The following is an 11,083-nucleotide window of genomic DNA, read 5'->3' as shown; positions in this document are numbered from 1 at the left end:
ATTATTTTGGCATAAAGTTTGAGCTAATTACTTAAGGCATGTGACTGACTCTTTTGTTGAGGTTCTTTATTGTTTATTTATCACATTATTTTTATCGCATTATTTTGGCATAAAGTTTGAGCTAATTACTTAAGGCATGTGACTGACTCTTTTTTTGAAGTTCTTTATTGTTTATTTATCGCATTATTTTTATCGCATTATTTTGGCATAAAGTTTGAGCTAATTACTTAAGGCATGTGACTGACTCTTTTGTTGAGGTTCTTTATTGTTTATTTATCACATTATTTTTATCGCATTATTTTGGCATAAAGTTTGAGCTAATTACTTAAGGCATGTGACTGACTCTTTTGTTGAGGTTCTTTATTGTTTATTTATCACATTATTTTTATCGCATTATTTTGGCATAAAGTTTGAGCTAATTACTTAAGGCATGTGACTGACTCTTTTGTTGAGGTTCTTTATTGTTTATTTATCACATTATTTTTATCGCATTATTTTGGCATAAAGTTTGAGCTAATTACTTAAGGCATGTGACTGACTCTTTTGTTGAGGTTCTTTATTGTTTATTTATCACATTATTTTTATCGCATTATTTTGGCATAAAGTTTGAGCTAATTACTTAAGGCATGTGACTGACTCTTTTGTTGAGGTTCTTTATTGTTTATTTATCACATTATTTTTATCGCATTATTTTGGCATAAAGTTTGAGCTAATTACTTAAGGCATGTGACTGACTCTTTTGTTGAGGTTCTTTATTGTTTATTTATCACATTATTTTTATCGCATTATTTTGGCATAAAGTTTGAGCTAATTACTTAAGGCATGTGACTGACTCTTTTTTTGAAGTTCTTTATTGTTTATTTATCACATTATTTTTATCGCATTATTTTGGCATAAAGTTTGAGCTAATTACTTAAGGCATGTGACTGACTCTTTTGTTGAGGTTCTTTATTGTTTATTTATCACATTATTTTTATCGCATTATTTTGGCATAAAGTTTGAGCTAATTACTTAAGGCATGTGACTGACTCTTTTTTTGAAGTTCTTTATTGTTTATTTATCACATTATTTTTATCGCATTATTTTGGCATAAAGTTTGAGCTAATTACTTAAGGCATGTGACTGACTCTTTTGTTGAGGTTCTTTATTGTTTATTTATCACATTATTTTTATCGCATTATTTTGGCATAAAGTTTGAGCTAATTACTTAAGGCATGTGACTGACTCTTTTGTTGAGGTTCTTTATTGTTTATTTATCACATTATTTTTATCGCATTATTTTGGCATAAAGTTTGAGCTAATTACTTAAGGCATGTGACTGACTCTTTTGTTGAGGTTCTTTATTGTTTATTTATCACATTATTTTTATCGCATTATTTTGGCATAAAGTTTGAGCTAATTACTTAAGGCATGTGACTGACTCTTTTGTTGAGGTTCTTTATTGTTTATTTATCACATTATTTTTATCGCATTATTTTGGCATAAAGTTTGAGCTAATTACTTAAGGCATGTGACTGACTCTTTTTTTGAAGTTCTTTATTGTTTATTTATCACATTATTTTTATCGCATTATTTTGGCATAAAGTTTGAGCTAATTACTTAAGGCATGTGACTGACTCTTTTTTTGAAGTTCTTTATTGTTTATTTATCACATTATTTTTATCGCATTATTTTGGCATAAAGTTTGAGCTAATTACTTAAGGCATGTGACTGACTCTTTTGTTGAGGTTCTTTATTGTTTATTTATCACATTATTTTTATCGCATTATTTTGGCATAAAGTTTGAGCTAATTACTTAAGGCATGTGACTGACTCTTTTGTTGAGGTTCTTTATTGTTTATTTATCACATTATTTTTATCGCATTATTTTGGCATAAAGTTTGAGCTAATTACTTAAGGCATGTGACTGACTCTTTTTTTGAAGTTCTTTATTGTTTATTTATCACATTATTTTTATCGCATTATTTTGGCATAAAGTTTGAGCTAATTACTTAAGGCATGTGACTGACTCTTTTGTTGAGGTTCTTTATTGTTTATTTATCACATTATTTTTATCGCATTATTTTGGCATAAAGTTTGAGCTAATTACTTAAGGCATGTGACTGACTCTTTTGTTGAGGTTCTTTATTGTTTATTTATCACATTATTTTTATCGCATTATTTTGGTATAAAGTTTGAGCTAATTACTTAAGGCATGTGACTGACTCTTTTTTTGAAGTTCTTTATTGTTTATTTATCACATTATTTTTATCGCATTATTTTGGCATAAAGTTTGAGCTAATTACTTAAGGCATGTGACTGACTCTTTTTTTGAAGTTCTTTATTGTTTATTTATCACATTATTTTTATCGCATTATTTTGGCATAAAGTTTGAGCTAATTACTTAAGGCATGTGACTGACTCTTTTGTTGAGGTTCTTTATTGTTTATTTATCACATTATTTTTATCGCATTATTTTGGCATAAAGTTTGAGCTAATTACTTAAGGCATGTGACTGACTCTTTTGTTGAGGTTCTTTATTGTTTATTTATCACATTATTTTTATCGCATTATTTTGGCATAAAGTTTGAGCTAATTACTTAAGGCATGTGACTGACTCTTTTGTTGAGGTTCTTTATTGTTTATTTATCACATTATTTTTATCGCATTATTTTGGCATAAAGTTTGAGCTAATTACTTAAGGCATGTGACTGACTCTTTTTTTGAAGTTCTTTATTGTTTATTTATCACATTATTTTTATCGCATTATTTTGGCATAAAGTTTGAGCTAATTACTTAAGGCATGTGACGGACTCTTTTTTTGAAGTTCTTTATTGTTTATTTATCACATTATTTTTATCGCATTATTTTGGCATAAAGTTTGAGCTAATTACTTAAGGCATGTGACTGACTCTTTTGTTGAGGTTCTTTATTGTTTATTTATCACATTATTTTTATCGCATTATTTTGGCATAAAGTTTGAGCTAATTACTTAAGGCATGTGACTGACTCTTTTGTTGAGGTTCTTTATTGTTTATTTATCACATTATTTTTATCGCATTATTTTGGCATAAAGTTTGAGCTAATTACTTAAGGCATGTGACTGACTCTTTTTTTGAAGTTCTTTATTGTTTATTTATCACATTATTTTTATCGCATTATTTTGGCATAAAGTTTGAGCTAATTACTTAAGGCATGTGACTGACTCTTTTGTTGAGGTTCTTTATTGTTTATTTATCACATTATTTTTATCGCATTATTTTGGCATAAAGTTTGAGCTAATTACTTAAGGCATGTGACTGACTCTTTTGTTGAGGTTCTTTATTGTTTATTTATCACATTATTTTTATCGCATTATTTTGGCATAAAGTTTGAGCTAATTACTTAAGGCATGTGACTGACTCTTTTGTTGAGGTTCTTTATTGTTTATTTATCACATTATTTTTATCGCATTATTTTGGCATAAAGTTTGAGCTAATTACTTAAGGCATGTGACTGACTCTTTTTTTGAAGTTCTTTATTGTTTATTTATCACATTATTTTTATCGCATTATTTTGGCATAAAGTTTGAGCTAATTACTTAAGGCATGTGACTGACTCCTTTGTTGAGGTTCTTTATTGTTTATTTATCACATTATTTTTATCGCATTATTTTGGCATAAAGTTTGAGCTAATTACTTAAGGCATGTGACTGACTCTTTTGTTGAGGTTCTTTATTGTTTATTTATCACATTATTTTTATCGCATTATTTTGGCATAAAGTTTGAGCTAATTACTTAAGGCATGTGACTGACTCTTTTTTTGAAGTTCTTTATTGTTTATTTATCACATTATTTTTATCGCATTATTTTGGCATAAAGTTTGAGCTAATTACTTAAGGCATGTGACTGACTCTTTTGTTGAGGTTCTTTATTGTTTATTTATCACATTATTTTTATCGCATTATTTTGGCATAAAGTTTGAGCTAATTACTTAAGGCATGTGACTGACTCTTTTGTTGAGGTTCTTTATTGTTTATTTATCACATTATTTTTATCGCATTATTTTGGCATAAAGTTTGAGCTAATTACTTAAGGCATGTGACTGACTCTTTTTTTGAAGTTCTTTATTGTTTATTTATCACATTATTTTTATCGCATTATTTTGGCATAAAGTTTGAGCTAATTACTTAAGGCATGTGACTGACTCTTTTGTTGAGGTTCTTTATTGTTTATTTATCACATTATTTTTATCGCATTATTTTGGCATAAAGTTTGAGCTAATTACTTAAGGCATGTGACTGACTCTTTTTTTGAAGTTCTTTATTGTTTATTTATCACATTATTTTTATCGCATTATTTTGGCATAAAGTTTGAGCTAATTACTTAAGGCATGTGACTGACTCTTTTTTTGAAGTTCTTTATTGTTTATTTATCACATTATTTTTATCGCATTATTTTGGCATAAAGTTTGAGCTAATTACTTAAGGCATGTGACTGACTCTTTTGTTGAGGTTCTTTATTGTTTATTTATCACATTATTTTTATCGCATTATTTTGGCATAAAGTTTGAGCTAATTACTTAAGGCATGTGACTGACTCTTTTGTTGAGGTTCTTTATTGTTTATTTATCACATTATTTTTATCGCATTATTTTGGCATAAAGTTTGAGCTAATTACTTAAGGCATGTGACTGGCTCTTTTGTTGAGGTTCTTTATTGTTTATTTATCACATTATTTTTATCGCATTATTTTGGCATAAAGTTTGAGCTAATTACTTAAGGCATGTGACTGACTCTTTTGTTGAGGTTCTTTATTGTTTATTTATCACATTATTTTTATCGCATTATTTTGGCATAAAGTTTGAGCTAATTACTTAAGGCATGTGACTGACTCTTTTGTTGAGGTTCTTTATTGTTTATTTATCACATTATTTTTATCGCATTATTTTGGCATAAAGTTTGAGCTAATTACTTAAGGCATGTGACTGACTCTTTTTTTGAAGTTCTTTATTGTTTATTTATCACATTATTTTTATCGCATTATTTTGGCATAAAGTTTGAGCTAATTACTTAAGGCATGTGACTGACTCTTTTTTTGAAGTTCTTTATTGTTTATTTATCACATTATTTTTATCGCATTATTTTGGCATAAAGTTTGAGCTAATTACTTAAGGCATGTGACTGACTCTTTTGTTGAGGTTCTTTATTGTTTATTTATCACATTATTTTTATCGCATTATTTTGGCATAAAGTTTGAGCTAATTACTTAAGGCATGTGACTGACTCTTTTGTTGAGGTTCTTTATTGTTTATTTATCACATTATTTTTATCGCATTATTTTGGCATAAAGTTTGAGCTAATTACTTAAGGCATGTGACTGACTCTTTTGTTGAGGTTCTTTATTGTTTATTTATCACATTATTTTTATCGCATTATTTTGGCATAAAGTTTGAGCTAATTACTTAAGGCATGTGACTGACTCTTTTGTTGAGGTTCTTTATTGTTTATTTATCACATTATTTTTATCGCATTATTTTGGCATAAAGTTTGAGCTAATTACTTAAGGCATGTGACTGACTCTTTTTTTGAAGTTCTTTATTGTTTATTTATCACATTATTTTTATCGCATTATTTTGGCATAAAGTTTGAGCTAATTACTTAAGGCATGTGACTGACTCTTTTTTTGAAGTTCTTTATTGTTTATTTATCACATTATTTTTATCGCATTATTTTGGCATAAAGTTTGAGCTAATTACTTAAGGCATGTGACTGACTCTTTTTTTGAGGTTCTTTATTGTTTATTTATCACATTATTTTTATCGCATTATTTTGGCATAAAGTTTGAGCTAATTACTTAAGGCATGTGACTGACTCTTTTGTTGAGGTTCTTTATTGTTTATTTATCACATTATTTTTATCGCATTATTTTGGCATAAAGTTTGAGCTAATTACTTAAGGCATGTGACTGACTCTTTTTTTGAAGTTCTTTATTGTTTATTTATCACATTATTTTTATCGCATTATTTTGGCATAAAGTTTGAGCTAATTACTTAAGGCATGTGACTGACTCTTTTGTTGAGGTTCTTTATTGTTTATTTATCACATTATTTTTATCGCATTATTTTGGCATAAAGTTTGAGCTAATTACTTAAGGCATGTGACTGACTCTTTTGTTGAGGTTCTTTATTGTTTATTTATCACATTATTTTTATCGCATTATTTTGGCATAAAGTTTGAGCTAATTACTTAAGGCATGTGACTGACTCTTTTGTTGAGGTTCTGTATTGTTTATTTATCACATTATTTTTATCGCATTATTTTGGCATAAAGTTTGAGCTAATTACTTAAGGCATGTGACTGACTCTTTTTTTGAAGTTCTTTATTGTTTATTTATCACATTATTTTTATCGCATTATTTTGGCATAAAGTTTGAGCTAATTACTTAAGGCATGTGACTGACTCTTTTTTTGAGGTTCTTTATTGTTTATTTATCACATTATTTTTATCGCATTATTTTGGCATAAAGTTTGAGCTAATTACTTAAGGCATGTGACTGACTCTTTTGTTGAGGTTCTTTATTGTTTATTTATCACATTATTTTTATCGCATTATTTTGGCATAAAGTTTGAGCTAATTACTTAAGGCATGTGACTGACTCTTTTTTTGAAGTTCTTTATTGTTTATTTATCACATTATTTTTATCGCATTATTTTGGCATAAAGTTTGAGCTAATTACTTAAGGCATGTGACTGACTCTTTTGTTGAGGTTCTTTATTGTTTATTTATCACATTATTTTTATCGCATTATTTTGGCATAAAGTTTGAGCTAATTACTTAAGGCATGTGACTGACTCTTTTGTTGAGGTTCTTTATTGTTTATTTATCACATTATTTTTATCGCATTATTTTGGCATAAAGTTTGAGCTAATTACTTAAGGCATGTGACTGACTCTTTTGTTGAGGTTCTTTATTGTTTATTTATCACATTATTTTTATCGCATTATTTTGGCATAAAGTTTGAGCTAATTACTTAAGGCATGTGACTGACTCTTTTTTTGAAGTTCTTTATTGTTTATTTATCACATTATTTTTATCGCATTATTTTGGCATAAAGTTTGAGCTAATTACTTAAGGCATGTGACTGACTCTTTTGTTGAGGTTCTTTATTGTTTATTTATCACATTATTTTTATCGCATTATTTTGGCATAAAGTTTGAGCTAATTACTTAAGGCATGTGACTGACTCTTTTGTTGAGGTTCTTTATTGTTTATTTATCACATTATTTTTATCGCATTATTTTGGCATAAAGTTTGAGCTAATTACTTAAGGCATGTGACTGACTCTTTTTTTGAAGTTCTTTATTGTTTATTTATCACATTATTTTTATCGCATTATTTTGGCATAAAGTTTGAGCTAATTACTTAAGGCATGTGACTGACTCTTTTGTTGAGGTTCTTTATTGTTTATTTATCACATTATTTTTATCGCATTATTTTGGCATAAAGTTTGAGCTAATTACTTAAGGCATGTGACTGACTCTTTTGTTGAGGTTCTTTATTGTTTATTTATCACATTATTTTTATCGCATTATTTTGGCATAAAGTTTGAGCTAATTACTTAAGGCATGTGACTGACTCTTTTTTTGAAGTTCTTTATTGTTTATTTATCACATTATTTTTATCGCATTATTTTGGCATAAAGTTTGAGCTAATTACTTAAGGCATGTGACTGACTCTTTTGTTGAGGTTCTTTATTGTTTATTTATCACATTATTTTTATCGCATTATTTTGGCATAAAGTTTGAGCTAATTACTTAAGGCATGTGACTGACTCTTTTTTTGAAGTTCTTTATTGTTTATTTATCACATTATTTTTATCGCATTATTTTGGCATAAAGTTTGAGCTAATTACTTAAGGCATGTGACTGACTCTTTTGTTGAGGTTCTTTATTGTTTATTTATCACATTATTTTTATCGCATTATTTTGGCATAAAGTTTGAGCTAATTACTTAAGGCATGTGACTGACTCTTTTGTTGAGGTTCTTTATTGTTTATTTATCACATTATTTTTATCGCATTATTTTGGCATAAAGTTTGAGCTAATTACTTAAGGCATGTGACTGACTCTTTTGTTGAGGTTCTTTATTGTTTATTTATCACATTATTTTTATCGCATTATTTTGGCATAAAGTTTGAGCTAATTACTTAAGGCATGTGACTGACTCTTTTGTTGAGGTTCTTTATTGTTTATTTATCACATTATTTTTATCGCATTATTTTGGCATAAAGTTTGAGCTAATTACTTAAGGCATGTGACTGACTCTTTTTTTGAAGTTCTTTATTGTTTATTTATCACATTATTTTTATCGCATTATTTTGGCATAAAGTTTGAGCTAATTACTTAAGGCATGTGACTGACTCTTTTGTTGAGGTTCTTTATTGTTTATTTATCACATTATTTTTATCGCATTATTTTGGCATAAAGTTTGAGCTAATTACTTAAGGCATGTGACTGACTCTTTTGTTGAGGTTCTTTATTGTTTATTTATCACATTATTTTTATCGCATTATTTTGGCATAAAGTTTGAGCTAATTACTTAAGGCATGTGACTGACTCTTTTTTTGAAGTTCTTTATTGTTTATTTATCACATTATTTTTATCGCATTATTTTGGCATAAAGTTTGAGCTAATTACTTAAGGCATGTGACTGACTCTTTTGTTGAGGTTCTTTATTGTTTATTTATCACATTATTTTTATCGCATTATTTTGGCATAAAGTTTGAGCTAATTACTTAAGGCATGTGACTGACTCTTTTGTTGAGGTTCTTTATTGTTTATTTATCACATTATTTTTATCGCATTATTTTGGCATAAAGTTTGAGCTAATTACTTAAGGCATGTGACTGACTCTTTTGTTGAGGTTCTTTATTGTTTATTTATCACATTATTTTTATCGCATTATTTTGGCATAAAGTTTGAGCTAATTACTTAAGGCATGTGACTGACTCTTTTGTTGAAGTTCTATTGACGGTCGTGACTCAGAGCCGAACAACTCACGCATTTATTTATCGCCAGGCAAAAAAGTACAGTAAATGACCTGTCTACTTGGAAAATTCCTTTTATAATTTAAAATTAAGGATTTTTATTTTTAAATTTGTGTTGTTAATGACATAGTGTATTGCCACATCTTATGTTTTATTACCGCATTTAAGTTATCAAAGTAAACAGGAGCATGACAAACTATCAATATATGCGTTTTCTTATAGCTTCGACTTTCAAGGAGTGTTTTCATCTTATCCTTAAGATGTTTTATTAGGCATGTTGCTCCTATCATAACCGTTATAATGTTTATTTCCTTCACAGACCATGTTTAAATCATTGTTGACGTACTGGTATTTTGTTAATCTTTACCCATTTAACTTCGTAAAGACTATAGTCATTTAAAATGGGGGTATCATAATGAGTGCATTACTTACAGTCTTTGTCATTTTTCCAAGCTGCATATCTGTACAGATCTTCCCTGGAGGTATGCCTACTTTTTTGTTATGGATATAAGAAGGCAACCATCCAAACATTATATTACACATAAGTGAAAAACCTGACCATTTGCTTGTAGACCATTTTTAAAAATCAATTTGTAAGACCTGACTATGACCGTATACAATGAGTATTTCCTCATCAAAGTCTCCGACTTCTGAGTTATTGGAGTGAAGCATCCCTGTCTATATACTCCAAGTGAAGTATATACTCCTGTCTCCTGGTAAAGTTTTTCCAATAACTTTTCTGTACTTTTTACACTGTGAAGTCTCGTATGTAATAAGAAAAGCTGATTTTAAGCATGAAACTTTGCAAAAATCTGCATTTCATGAACTGTGTGTTTTCTTTGTATGTATCACTAAACTTGATTTATGAGAACAAGAATATTCACACACTGAGCAAGAATATGGCTTTTCTCCAGTGTGAGTTCTAATATGAGTATTTAAATGTGCTTTTCTAGAAAAAGAATATCCGCACACTTCACAAGAATATGGTTTTTCGCCGGTGTGAGTTCTCATATGAACATTTAAGTGTGATTTTCTAGAAAAGGAATATCCACACACTTCACAAGAATGTGGCTTTTCGCCGGTGTGAGACCTCATATGAATCACTAAATACGATTTTTGAGAACAAGAATATCCACATACTTCACAAGCATATGGCGTTTCCCCAGTGTGAGATCTCATATGTCTCGCTAACTTTGTTTTTTCAGAACAAGAATATGCACACACTTCACAAGAATATGGTTTTTCTCCAGTGTGAGTTCTCATATGTATCACTAACCGTGATTTTTGCGAAAAGGAATATCTGCAAACGTCACAAGTATGTGGCTTTTCCCCAGTGTGAGTTCTCATATGATTCGATAAACTTGATTTTTGCGAAAAGGAATATCCGCAAACGTCACAAGCATGTGGCTTTTCCCCAGTGTGAGTTCTCATATGTGTCACTAAATTTGATTTTTGAGAACAAGAAAATCCGCATACTTCACAAGAATGTGGCTTTTTCCTACAGTGTACCTGCATGTTTTAATAAAATTGATGCTACGACAAAATGATCACTTACAAACAATATAGCATTTTACTTTCACTTTCTGTCGTAATTTGTCAGTTATTGATGCAAATTTGATTTTATGCAAAATGAAATCGCACATATCTATTACTTGTGTAAGAGTCATTTCCTAGTGGAAAAGTTAATATATTGTCTTTTAATTTTTTAAATTTGATATCTAATGATTTATTGGAACATAAATATACATTATCTTCGAAATGTGTGCGTTTTTATTACTACTTGCAAAATCATGCAGATAAAATAACTCTTCTCACATATAAATAAACTTTTGTACAGGTGTTTCTGTTTTCTGTTAGGAAAATCACTGTCTATGGAATACTGTTTAAAGAAAATGACGGTCCATTAACATTTAATAGCGTTCAAGCAGGAACATCTGAAAATAAGAAAAATAAACGAAATTTATTAGTTGCCGTTTATATAATAGTAATCTGTTCATTTATTGATTTTAATATTATTGGATTAAACTTACCACCTTTTTATTAATTTAAACTAACACGTCATAAGTTCTAAGATGATA

The sequence above is a fragment of the Euprymna scolopes genome, chromosome 46 (genome assembly GCF_053919585.1).
Source record: "Euprymna scolopes isolate OS-2025 chromosome 46, ASM5391958v1, whole genome shotgun sequence".
Classification (NCBI taxonomy): Eukaryota; Metazoa; Mollusca; class Cephalopoda; order Sepiida; family Sepiolidae; genus Euprymna; species Euprymna scolopes.
The sequence above is the reverse complement of the archived record's forward strand: the minus strand, read 5'-3'. Positions refer to the sequence as shown.